We start from the raw sequence: 8699 nt of genomic DNA, 5'->3' as shown, positions 1-8699 counted from the left end.
GCTAACATAACTGTTTTTACTTTGCGTGGAAAAACAGTCACTAGAATAGAAGATATCGAAAAAATAAAAAGCATTTCGGCGTCACTGTCGATGATTTGCTCCCAGTGATGTGAAACAAACCACCACCTTCACCAGCTAATTCATGGAAAACTAGGCATCTCTCCAGCCTTCTATGTGCGGTTTTCAGAAACGCGTAGAATTCGCCGTCATCATAATCATACTTTAGCATCATACTTCGCACATACTAAAGCTTTAAATTTTTTTTTTTTTCCGAGAATGATTGGCGAATGGAATGCCTCTGCCTGCACGAGGGATATCGGCTGTTGATTTTTACAATGCCCTTTGTGAGCTATCTTTGATTATATGTACTACATTAGATAATTTTATTGTTCTCTTTGTTTTACCATATAGCTGCTCTTGTATTGAGAGAATGTATTTTTCTGCCTGCCCTGCCTGGATCCAAATGAGGGTCTACATTATGGTGTAAATAAAAAATAAAATAAAACAAATGTGTCTTTTCTGATGAATAACTATGCTTGCCTCGTCTGGACCCAAATGAGGGTCTGCATTATTGTGTAAAAAAATAATAAAATAAAACAAATGTGTCGTTTCTGATGAATAATAAGAAAGAAAGAAAGGCGAACAGAGCATATACGCATACCTCGGAAATATTACCCCGCCTCTTTTTTATCTTTTGAGGTAGTCGCTGGTATGTAAATGTGCTCCATCAACATTTATTTATCCACGTATATAAATAAGCATCTTTATCTGCGCTCTTGCTTATACGTGAGCAAGAGTGTAGATAAACGGATCTAAGTCGGTCTGCTTCTAAAGGTCTATCAGAGCACCAGCAATCCACAGGTCATACCACCGACTTAGATCCGTTTATCTACACTCTTGCGCACGCATGAGCAGTAGGTGGTATGACCTGTATTTTTCTGGTGCTCTGATAGACTTTTAGAAGAATTGGTTGCATTTCAAGCTGGTGTTTCTTGAAACCAATCCTCCGCTTCACATAGATATGGTATCGCAGAAAATGCTGAAGACGGCGCAAGTATACTTTGTCTGCTCTAGAGGGTCCTCCATACGAATACGAAGTGGTATTTTAGCTGGCTAGAAGAAACTTGGGCAACCTGGATGCCGAAGGCAGCTAACATTAAAGCAAACGAAAGATTCGCTGACACCACGAGCGTAAGGGATGGTTACTCATTCTTAATGGTTTTGGTGCTGGTTCTGGCGAAAGGGGCTGCTGCGCGCTTTTATTGCAGTCGCAGCATCTAGCGTTGGTGTATGTCCTGTAAAGTACGTTTAATATTATACGGTTAGTGTTAGGCCACGGGGTCGCTTTACAACAGTTTCAGCGTGCCTCTCAAAGAAAACAAAATGCACGGGTTATCTCTGCAAACCAATTACAGTGCGAAAGCAAGAGCTTTTCTTTCGTCTTAGCTGTTATAACATGGTCTAAGTGCTGTTTTTACACGATACACACCGGCTACAAACTTTCTGCGGCCATGAGCCTGGTGCGCTACAGTTTTAGCTGTACATGTGGCGCCATCTAGGTGCCGCCGCGTTTAATGGCGAAGCTTTAACCCTACTTCATCGTGGTTATAACGAGCTAGATAGACCACCCTACGCGGTCGTTCCCCGTTTGGTGCTCGGCCACTGAACTAGAGTACCCGGTTGGTTTCGAATCCGCTGAGATTCTTTCTTCTTTCCCTTTTTTTAATGGGACAGCTCTACAAGAGGTTATGGTCAGTCAATGGTCAGTCATAGACTGGTGAACTTGAAACACCCATAGACTCGCACGTTGGAGTGGTTGGAGCCTCTATACCGGATTGGGTGTAGGTAAAAACGTCCCCGAAAAAAAAAAAGGTCCCCGGAAAAAACGTCCCTGGAAGAAACGTCCCCTGAAGAAGCGTCAACTAGGAAAAAAACGTCCCCAAAGCCAAAGCCGGCCCTAAAAAAAAAATTTCTTCTGGAACTCACATAAAAAAAAAAAAAACACATTTTATGCCATTCTTTTTTTTGGCTTTCAGTTAAATGCCCACATCAATTCAGTGTTCGCGGTCAATTCCAAGCCGACAGGTGAAACCGCTGTAATAAAGTTAACATGCATCATTCATCATTGCAGCTCGCCACGGGGAAAAGTAGTCTGCGTCATATAGGGCAAGATTTCAGCCCCGTTTGGGGACATTTTTTTCCTACTTCGCCAATAGGGACATTTTTTTCCGGGGACATTTTTTCCGGGGGACATTTGCTCCGGGGACGTTTTTTCCGGGGACGTTTTTACTGGATCCCACCGGATTGAGCCGTTCAAGGGCAAACAACCAGGCTCAAGCTAGTTACCCTGAGCACCTGCTGGTTTCAGTAGCTGACTCCCTCTCGAAGAAGCTCAAGGGAAGTGCGGATGATGCTACCCAGACCACCAAAACGAGGTTGTTGTGCCTTACCTGCACACTATTTCTCACCGGCTCAAGAGGACAGTGCAACGGTCAGGTGTCCTTGTTGTGTTTTCGGTGCCCGACAAGCTTTCCAAGCTTTGTTGCGGAGAGTATGCTCCAGCTTTGCGAAGCCAGCCTGTACCGTAATGCACTAGGCACCTTTCATCCTATGCGAAGTTGGTGCGGTGTATAAGATTCCTTTGAGCTGTGGCAAGTCCTACGTGGGGCAAACCGTGCGTTACCTCTGCGAGCATGTTATGGAGCACTCCAATAATGCTGGCAACACTGCTGACAACTCTGAAGCGTTGGTGGACTATCTAAATATGAAAAATCCAGGGACTTGCATGGTGTTCAGTATTGGTGTGGTAGACTCGTATTATTCTATGCCACACCATGATTTGATGATTGCTGTGAAAAGGTTCATTGCCCAGGATAATGAAGGATGCTTTTTTATTGACAAATGCGGAGTGTCGAAAGTTTAGAAATTCTGTCGCTTTACTTGTCGGCGACCGTGGTTAAATGGCAAGGGCAGTCGTTTGTGCAAGCGGTCGGCGTTTGCGTAGCATCCAGGATTGCACCAATTCTGGCTGATATCTTTCTTACCAAAGTTAAATCTGACATTAGCCAAGCGTCGGAAGGCATGGTCACTCGTATATTTAGGTACGTAGATGACTATATACCTACGTACCTGAAGACAGTTCGCCAAAAATTCTGGAATGTTCTTAATGAATATGGACGCAGCCTCAAGTTTAGAACCGATGTTCCAAGTGGCAATCGGCTTCAGTTTTTAGATTTGATTTTGTTTCTTGAATCTGGACATGTTTGCTGGTGTTATTGCTCGAGGTCTGCAAAACCGTTGTTGAGATTTTCATGAGGCCACTCTGAGCTTATGAAACAAACAATAACAGTATCGTGCCTGAAATCTGCTCTCAAAAAGTCGTGTCATGAGAAGGTTGCTGATAGCATTACAGTGCAGGTCGGCAGGTTACACGCAAATGGTTATGCGGACGAAATTATTTTTAGGGCTTCAGAAAAGCTGACAAAATTTGTGGAGAATGGCCAACCCAATCAGGGCAAGAGGATAAGCAGACCTGCTGTGGTTCCTTGTACGCACGGCATGTCACACGGCCGCATGGACGTTGCCGGCAGGAATGACGTCGACGTTAAAGTTTCTGCTCCCATGCAAACTGAGCCCCATGTGTAAAGAGGTTGCGCAGGCACGAGGAGCAAAGGAGAACGGTTGCCAGGCACGTCATGTTTCACTCTCCGTGCCATGTGCAGAAAACGTGACATTCGTGACAGAATTCTCTTCACGTGTGGTGCCGTTTACGTCGGACAGACAGGAGGATGCCTGAACAGAATGCTAATAATCATGAAAATGCAAGAAGTGACCCTCTTTGTCACGTTGCTGCTAATTGCGCCAAGTGCAAATGTGAGCATGAAAGGGAGCAAGAAATGAAATTAGAAAAAAAAATGGCGGGCTTTCACGCACAAAGTTCCGTTGCAACAAGTGCAAATGCGCACCAGAGTGCAAAAACACCAAAATTCTTTTCCGTCATAAAGACAAGGTGACACGCAAAATAATGGAAGTGCGTTACATCCACAGCCGTGGCGACCAATGCTTCAGCAATCCTTTCATGTTACTAAATAACAAGGAAATAGCATACATCACCTCCTATGATATATAAATTTGATTTGTATGGCTACTTTTTTCCACTGTCTTTTTGTTCCATTACTTGGTTTCTCTGTATATATTTCTCTTACCGTCTTTTATTAAACCCAGTTGATAGCGCTAGTCTCGTCCTCGTCCCGCCTTTGTTGCGCTAAACGCTTCGGGCACTCAGAGTTTAGATTGGTTGGTTGGTTGGTTTGTGGGGTTTAACGTCCCAAAGCAACTCAGGCTATGAGCGACGCCATAGTGGAGGACTCTGGAAATTTCGACCACCTGGGTTCTTTAAAGTGCACTGACATCAGAGTTTAGAATAGGGATTCTGTGGGAGCCTATGGAATCTGAGTTGACGTTTTCTGGCTTAGCTGATTGGGAATGTTAAGACCGGCGACAACGAGTCTCGCTTGGATGCAGCCAGTACTTATTTCTCCTGTGTAAATATCTACGGTTCAGTGAAACTTCTGACTGCCAAAGATTGCCTCCGAGACCTGCTGTCTGGAGCACTTTGAGAGAAGCTGGGTGTCGTCTGGCTCCAATCGCTGTGTTCGGTGTCATTGTTTTGGTGTCATTGGTAAGCACAGAAAGTAAGGTGTTATTGTTACTTTCGGCGTTTTTGGGTGCGGTGATACAGGCTTTATCGGCAGCCGTATGATTACTCACTGGCAATGTTAAGACCGGCGACAACGAGTCTCACTTGGATGCAGCCAGTACTTATTTCTCCTGTGTAAATATCTACGGTTCAGTGAAACTTCTGTCTGCCGTAGATTACCTCCAAGACCTGCTGTCTGGAGCACTTTGAGAGAAGCTGGGTGTCGTCTGGCTCCAATCGCTGTGTTCGGTGTCATTGTTTTGGTGTCATTGCTAAGCACAGAAAGTAAGGTGTTATTGTTACTTTCGGCGTTTTTGGGTGCGGTGATACACGCTTTATCGGCAGCCGTATGATTACTCACTGGCAATGTTAAGACCGGCGACAACGAGTCTCACTTGGATGCAGCCAGTACTTATTTCTCCTGTGTAAATGTCTACGGTTCAGTGAAACTTCAGTCTGCCGTAGATTACCTCCAAGACCTGCTGTCTGGAGCACTTTGAGAGAAGCTGGGTGTCGTCTGGCTCCAATCGCTGTGTTCGGTGTCATTGTTTTGGTGTCACTGGTAAGCACAGAAAGTAAGGTGTTATTGTTACTTTCGGCGTTTTTGGGTGCGGTGATACACGCTTTATCGGCAGCCGTATGATTACTCACTGGCAATGTTAAGACCGGCGACAACGAGTCTCACTTGAATGCAGCCAGTACTTATTTCTCCTGTGTAAATATCTACGGTTCAGTGAAACTTCTGCCTGCCGTAGATTGCCTCCAAGACCTGCTGTCTGGAGCACTTTGAGAGAAGCTGGGTGTCGTCTGGCTCCAATCGCTGTGTTCGGTGTCATTGTTTTGGTGTCACTGGTAAGCACAGAAAGTAAGGTGTTATTGTTACTTTCGGCGTTTTTGGGTGCGGTGATACACGCTTTATCGGCAGCCGTATGATTACTCACTGGCAATGTTAAGACCGGCGACAACGAGTCTCACTTGGATGCAGCCAGTACTTATTTCTCCTGTGTAAATGTCTACGGTTCAGTGAAACTTCAGTCTGCCGTAGATTACCTCCAAGACCTGCTGTCTGGAGCACTTTGAGAGAAGCTGGGTGTCGTCTGGCTCCAATCGCTGTGTTCGGTGTCATTGTTTTGGTGTCACTGGTAAGCACAGAAAGTAAGGTGTTATTGTTACTTTCGGCGTTTTTGGGTGCGGTGATACACGCTTTATCGGCAGCCGTATGATTACTCACTGGCAATGTTAAGACCGGCGACAACGAGTCTCACTTGGATGCAGCCAGTACTTATTTCTCCTGTGTAAATATCTACGGTTCAGTGAAACTTCTGCCTGCCGTAGATTGCCTCCAAGACCTGCTGTCTGGAGCACTTTGAGAGAAGCTGGGTGTCGTCTGGCTCCAATCGCTGTGTTCGGTGTCATTGTTTTAGTGTCATTGGTAAGCACAGAAAGTAAGGTGTTATTGTTGCTTTCGGCGTTTTTGGGTGCGGTGATACAGGCTTTATCGGCAGCCGTATGATTACTCACTGGCAATGTTAAGACCGGCGACAACGAGTCTCACTTGGATGCAGCCAGTACTTATTTCTCCTGTGTAAATATCTACGGTTCAGTGAAACTTCTGTCTGCCGTAGATTACCTCCAAGGCCTGCTGTCTGGACCACTTTGAGAGAAGCTGGGTGTCGTCTGGCTCCAATCGTTGTGTTCGACACATCGCAGTGTGGCCGTCATCATATCGAAAAGTGTCAAGTTGACGTTCGAGCAAGGAGGTCTTACTAACGGTGGCTCTTCGTGTGCCGGGTCCCGCCCTGGAGGATGGCTGCCAAATAAACCTTTTCGTCGCCATGATACGTGGGCACAGAGGACCAACAGAACGCACTAGCCGTCATCGCGTCATACGTTTAAAGGGGAGATCAAGTGTTTAATTTTTTTTTTCCTATCCGGGTCTCAATCCAGGAAATTTTATTTAACAATTTAGGGGAGGTTGGGGTGATTTCCTGACAGGTGTGAATAGCATGTATAGTTTTCCAGTGATGTGCAAGCAACCTTGCAGAGGGGAATGCAATAAAATGTATCTCATATGTGTGCCTGTGAGGGGCAGCTGTCCTTCATGTGGCGAAAAAAAAATAGATGATATGGATTTTGCAAAGAAAGGAACGCAGAAAGCCAACCCTAAATCACGAGAAATCTCAAGCGAGAATTATTTTTACCTTTTTTATAAAGTTTACAACTTCTTAGGTGATTAGCCAGAAGCATCATTTGTGGAATTAGCGCAATTGCTTCGGATTTAGCACGTAAACTTATATAAAGCGCAACAGAGACACCACAATCAGACGAGACAGGAAGCGCCCTGTCTTGTCTCTCTTGTCTGATTGTGGTGTCTCTGTTGCGCTTTACATAAGTTTACGAGAATGAACCAACTGGCCCCGCAACGCATTTTATCGGATTTAGCATCCACTTCCGTATGCATAGCCATTCGAAATGTGTGAGAAAGAGCAATATATGTGAGGCAAAGGACAGAAAGTGCTTCAGTTGAAACAGCAACAATAAAACACAAGCAATATGCGACTGTAACTATACCCACAATAAAATAGATATCACTATAGACAGATATCACTACTAATAGTAGTCTGTAATAAGTAGTCTGTTATGAAGATTTGCGTAATCATCACGCCTGTGTCGGTGGAAGAGGAGGAAGCTGAAAAAATGCGAGATATGCATGGTGGTCTTTATTTTTTCCTCAGCAAGGTGTATTTTTCTTGTCGGCGGGAATATTTATTTACCTAGCTTAAACTTAGCTATAATTTGTTGTAGCTTTATCAAAAACTTCGAATCAAGTTGCGCCAGGTGAACTGTTTGACCTTTACTTTGGCTGAAGATCAAATACCGACGCGTGAAACTCGGCTATTGCTTTGAGTTGAGCCACCTCAACCTCCAAGATTACCTCCAAGACCTCCAAGCGGCCGTGGTTGAGCTATCTATAGAGACATAGAAATTGCTTCTGTGTTATTCAATTTTGTGCGTTTCCTCTCTTCTCGCCTTCGAGCTCGAGACATGGCTGGTGCCAGGCCGCGCTCGAAAACAAAGATATCACAGCCGCAATGGCACAGTATTGTTCACAGAACTGACGCAGAACAGCTTTTACGAGTTACTCAGCAATACTACAACGAACTAGGCAGAGAGATGGCGCCGGCTGTGTGAATGCACTTTTCATGCGAAATTATTATTATTTGTTCAACTCAAATGCTGGCGTCCGTCCATGGTACGAAATTTAGATAGGGTCACTGCACCAGTGAACATGTTATTATTCTTTTTGTCAAACACATCTAAGAGTACATGTATGGTCACGAACAATCACTCCTAACGAATAATGACCTGAGAGTCATGAGTCGTAGCCATGACTCATGAATACGAGGCAGGATGACACGTAACACGAACCAGCACTTCACTGAGCAGTGTACTGCAAGGTGCAGTCTCTATACAATGCTCAGTCATATCGTTCATTGTAGTATACATATAGGCACACTATGCGCAACACACAAACAAATCCGAAAAACCAAGTAATGCAGACATTGACAAGCCTAGACATGCATGCCCGTGCTAGCCGCCGCGCAGTTGCTCCGAAGGAGGATGCGACGCGTGCAGAAGGAAAGAGCATCGCGCCGCCGGTCACGTCAGATATCGCTTACCCGCATGCAAGCAGTCTTGATTGTCTGCAGAACTTCTCTTATTTTTGTATTCTGCTGACGCCATCAGGCATGCCATCGTCCCCAACGGGAAGCGGCTAGGACCGTAGACGGGCGCCTTTACATCATGCTATCTTGTTATCTTGCCCTGTCATAGCAACGCCGCCTTCACTTTGCTGCTGTCGCGTTTGCGCGCTGTCACTCCAGGACACGGTGCGACCCGTCATGTGTTTCCGAGGCGCTTAATAACTTACAAGCGAAGACTCACCGTCGCTGATGACACGAGATCCTTAATCTTGATACCACCGGCTACATTTATACCG

The sequence above is a fragment of the Amblyomma maculatum genome, chromosome 1, assembly GCF_055883805.1.
Source record: "Amblyomma maculatum isolate TAMU_Amacu chromosome 1, ASM5588380v1, whole genome shotgun sequence".
Taxonomy (NCBI): Eukaryota; Metazoa; Arthropoda; class Arachnida; order Ixodida; family Ixodidae; genus Amblyomma; species Amblyomma maculatum.
The sequence above is the reverse complement of the archived record's forward strand: the minus strand, read 5'-3'. Positions refer to the sequence as shown.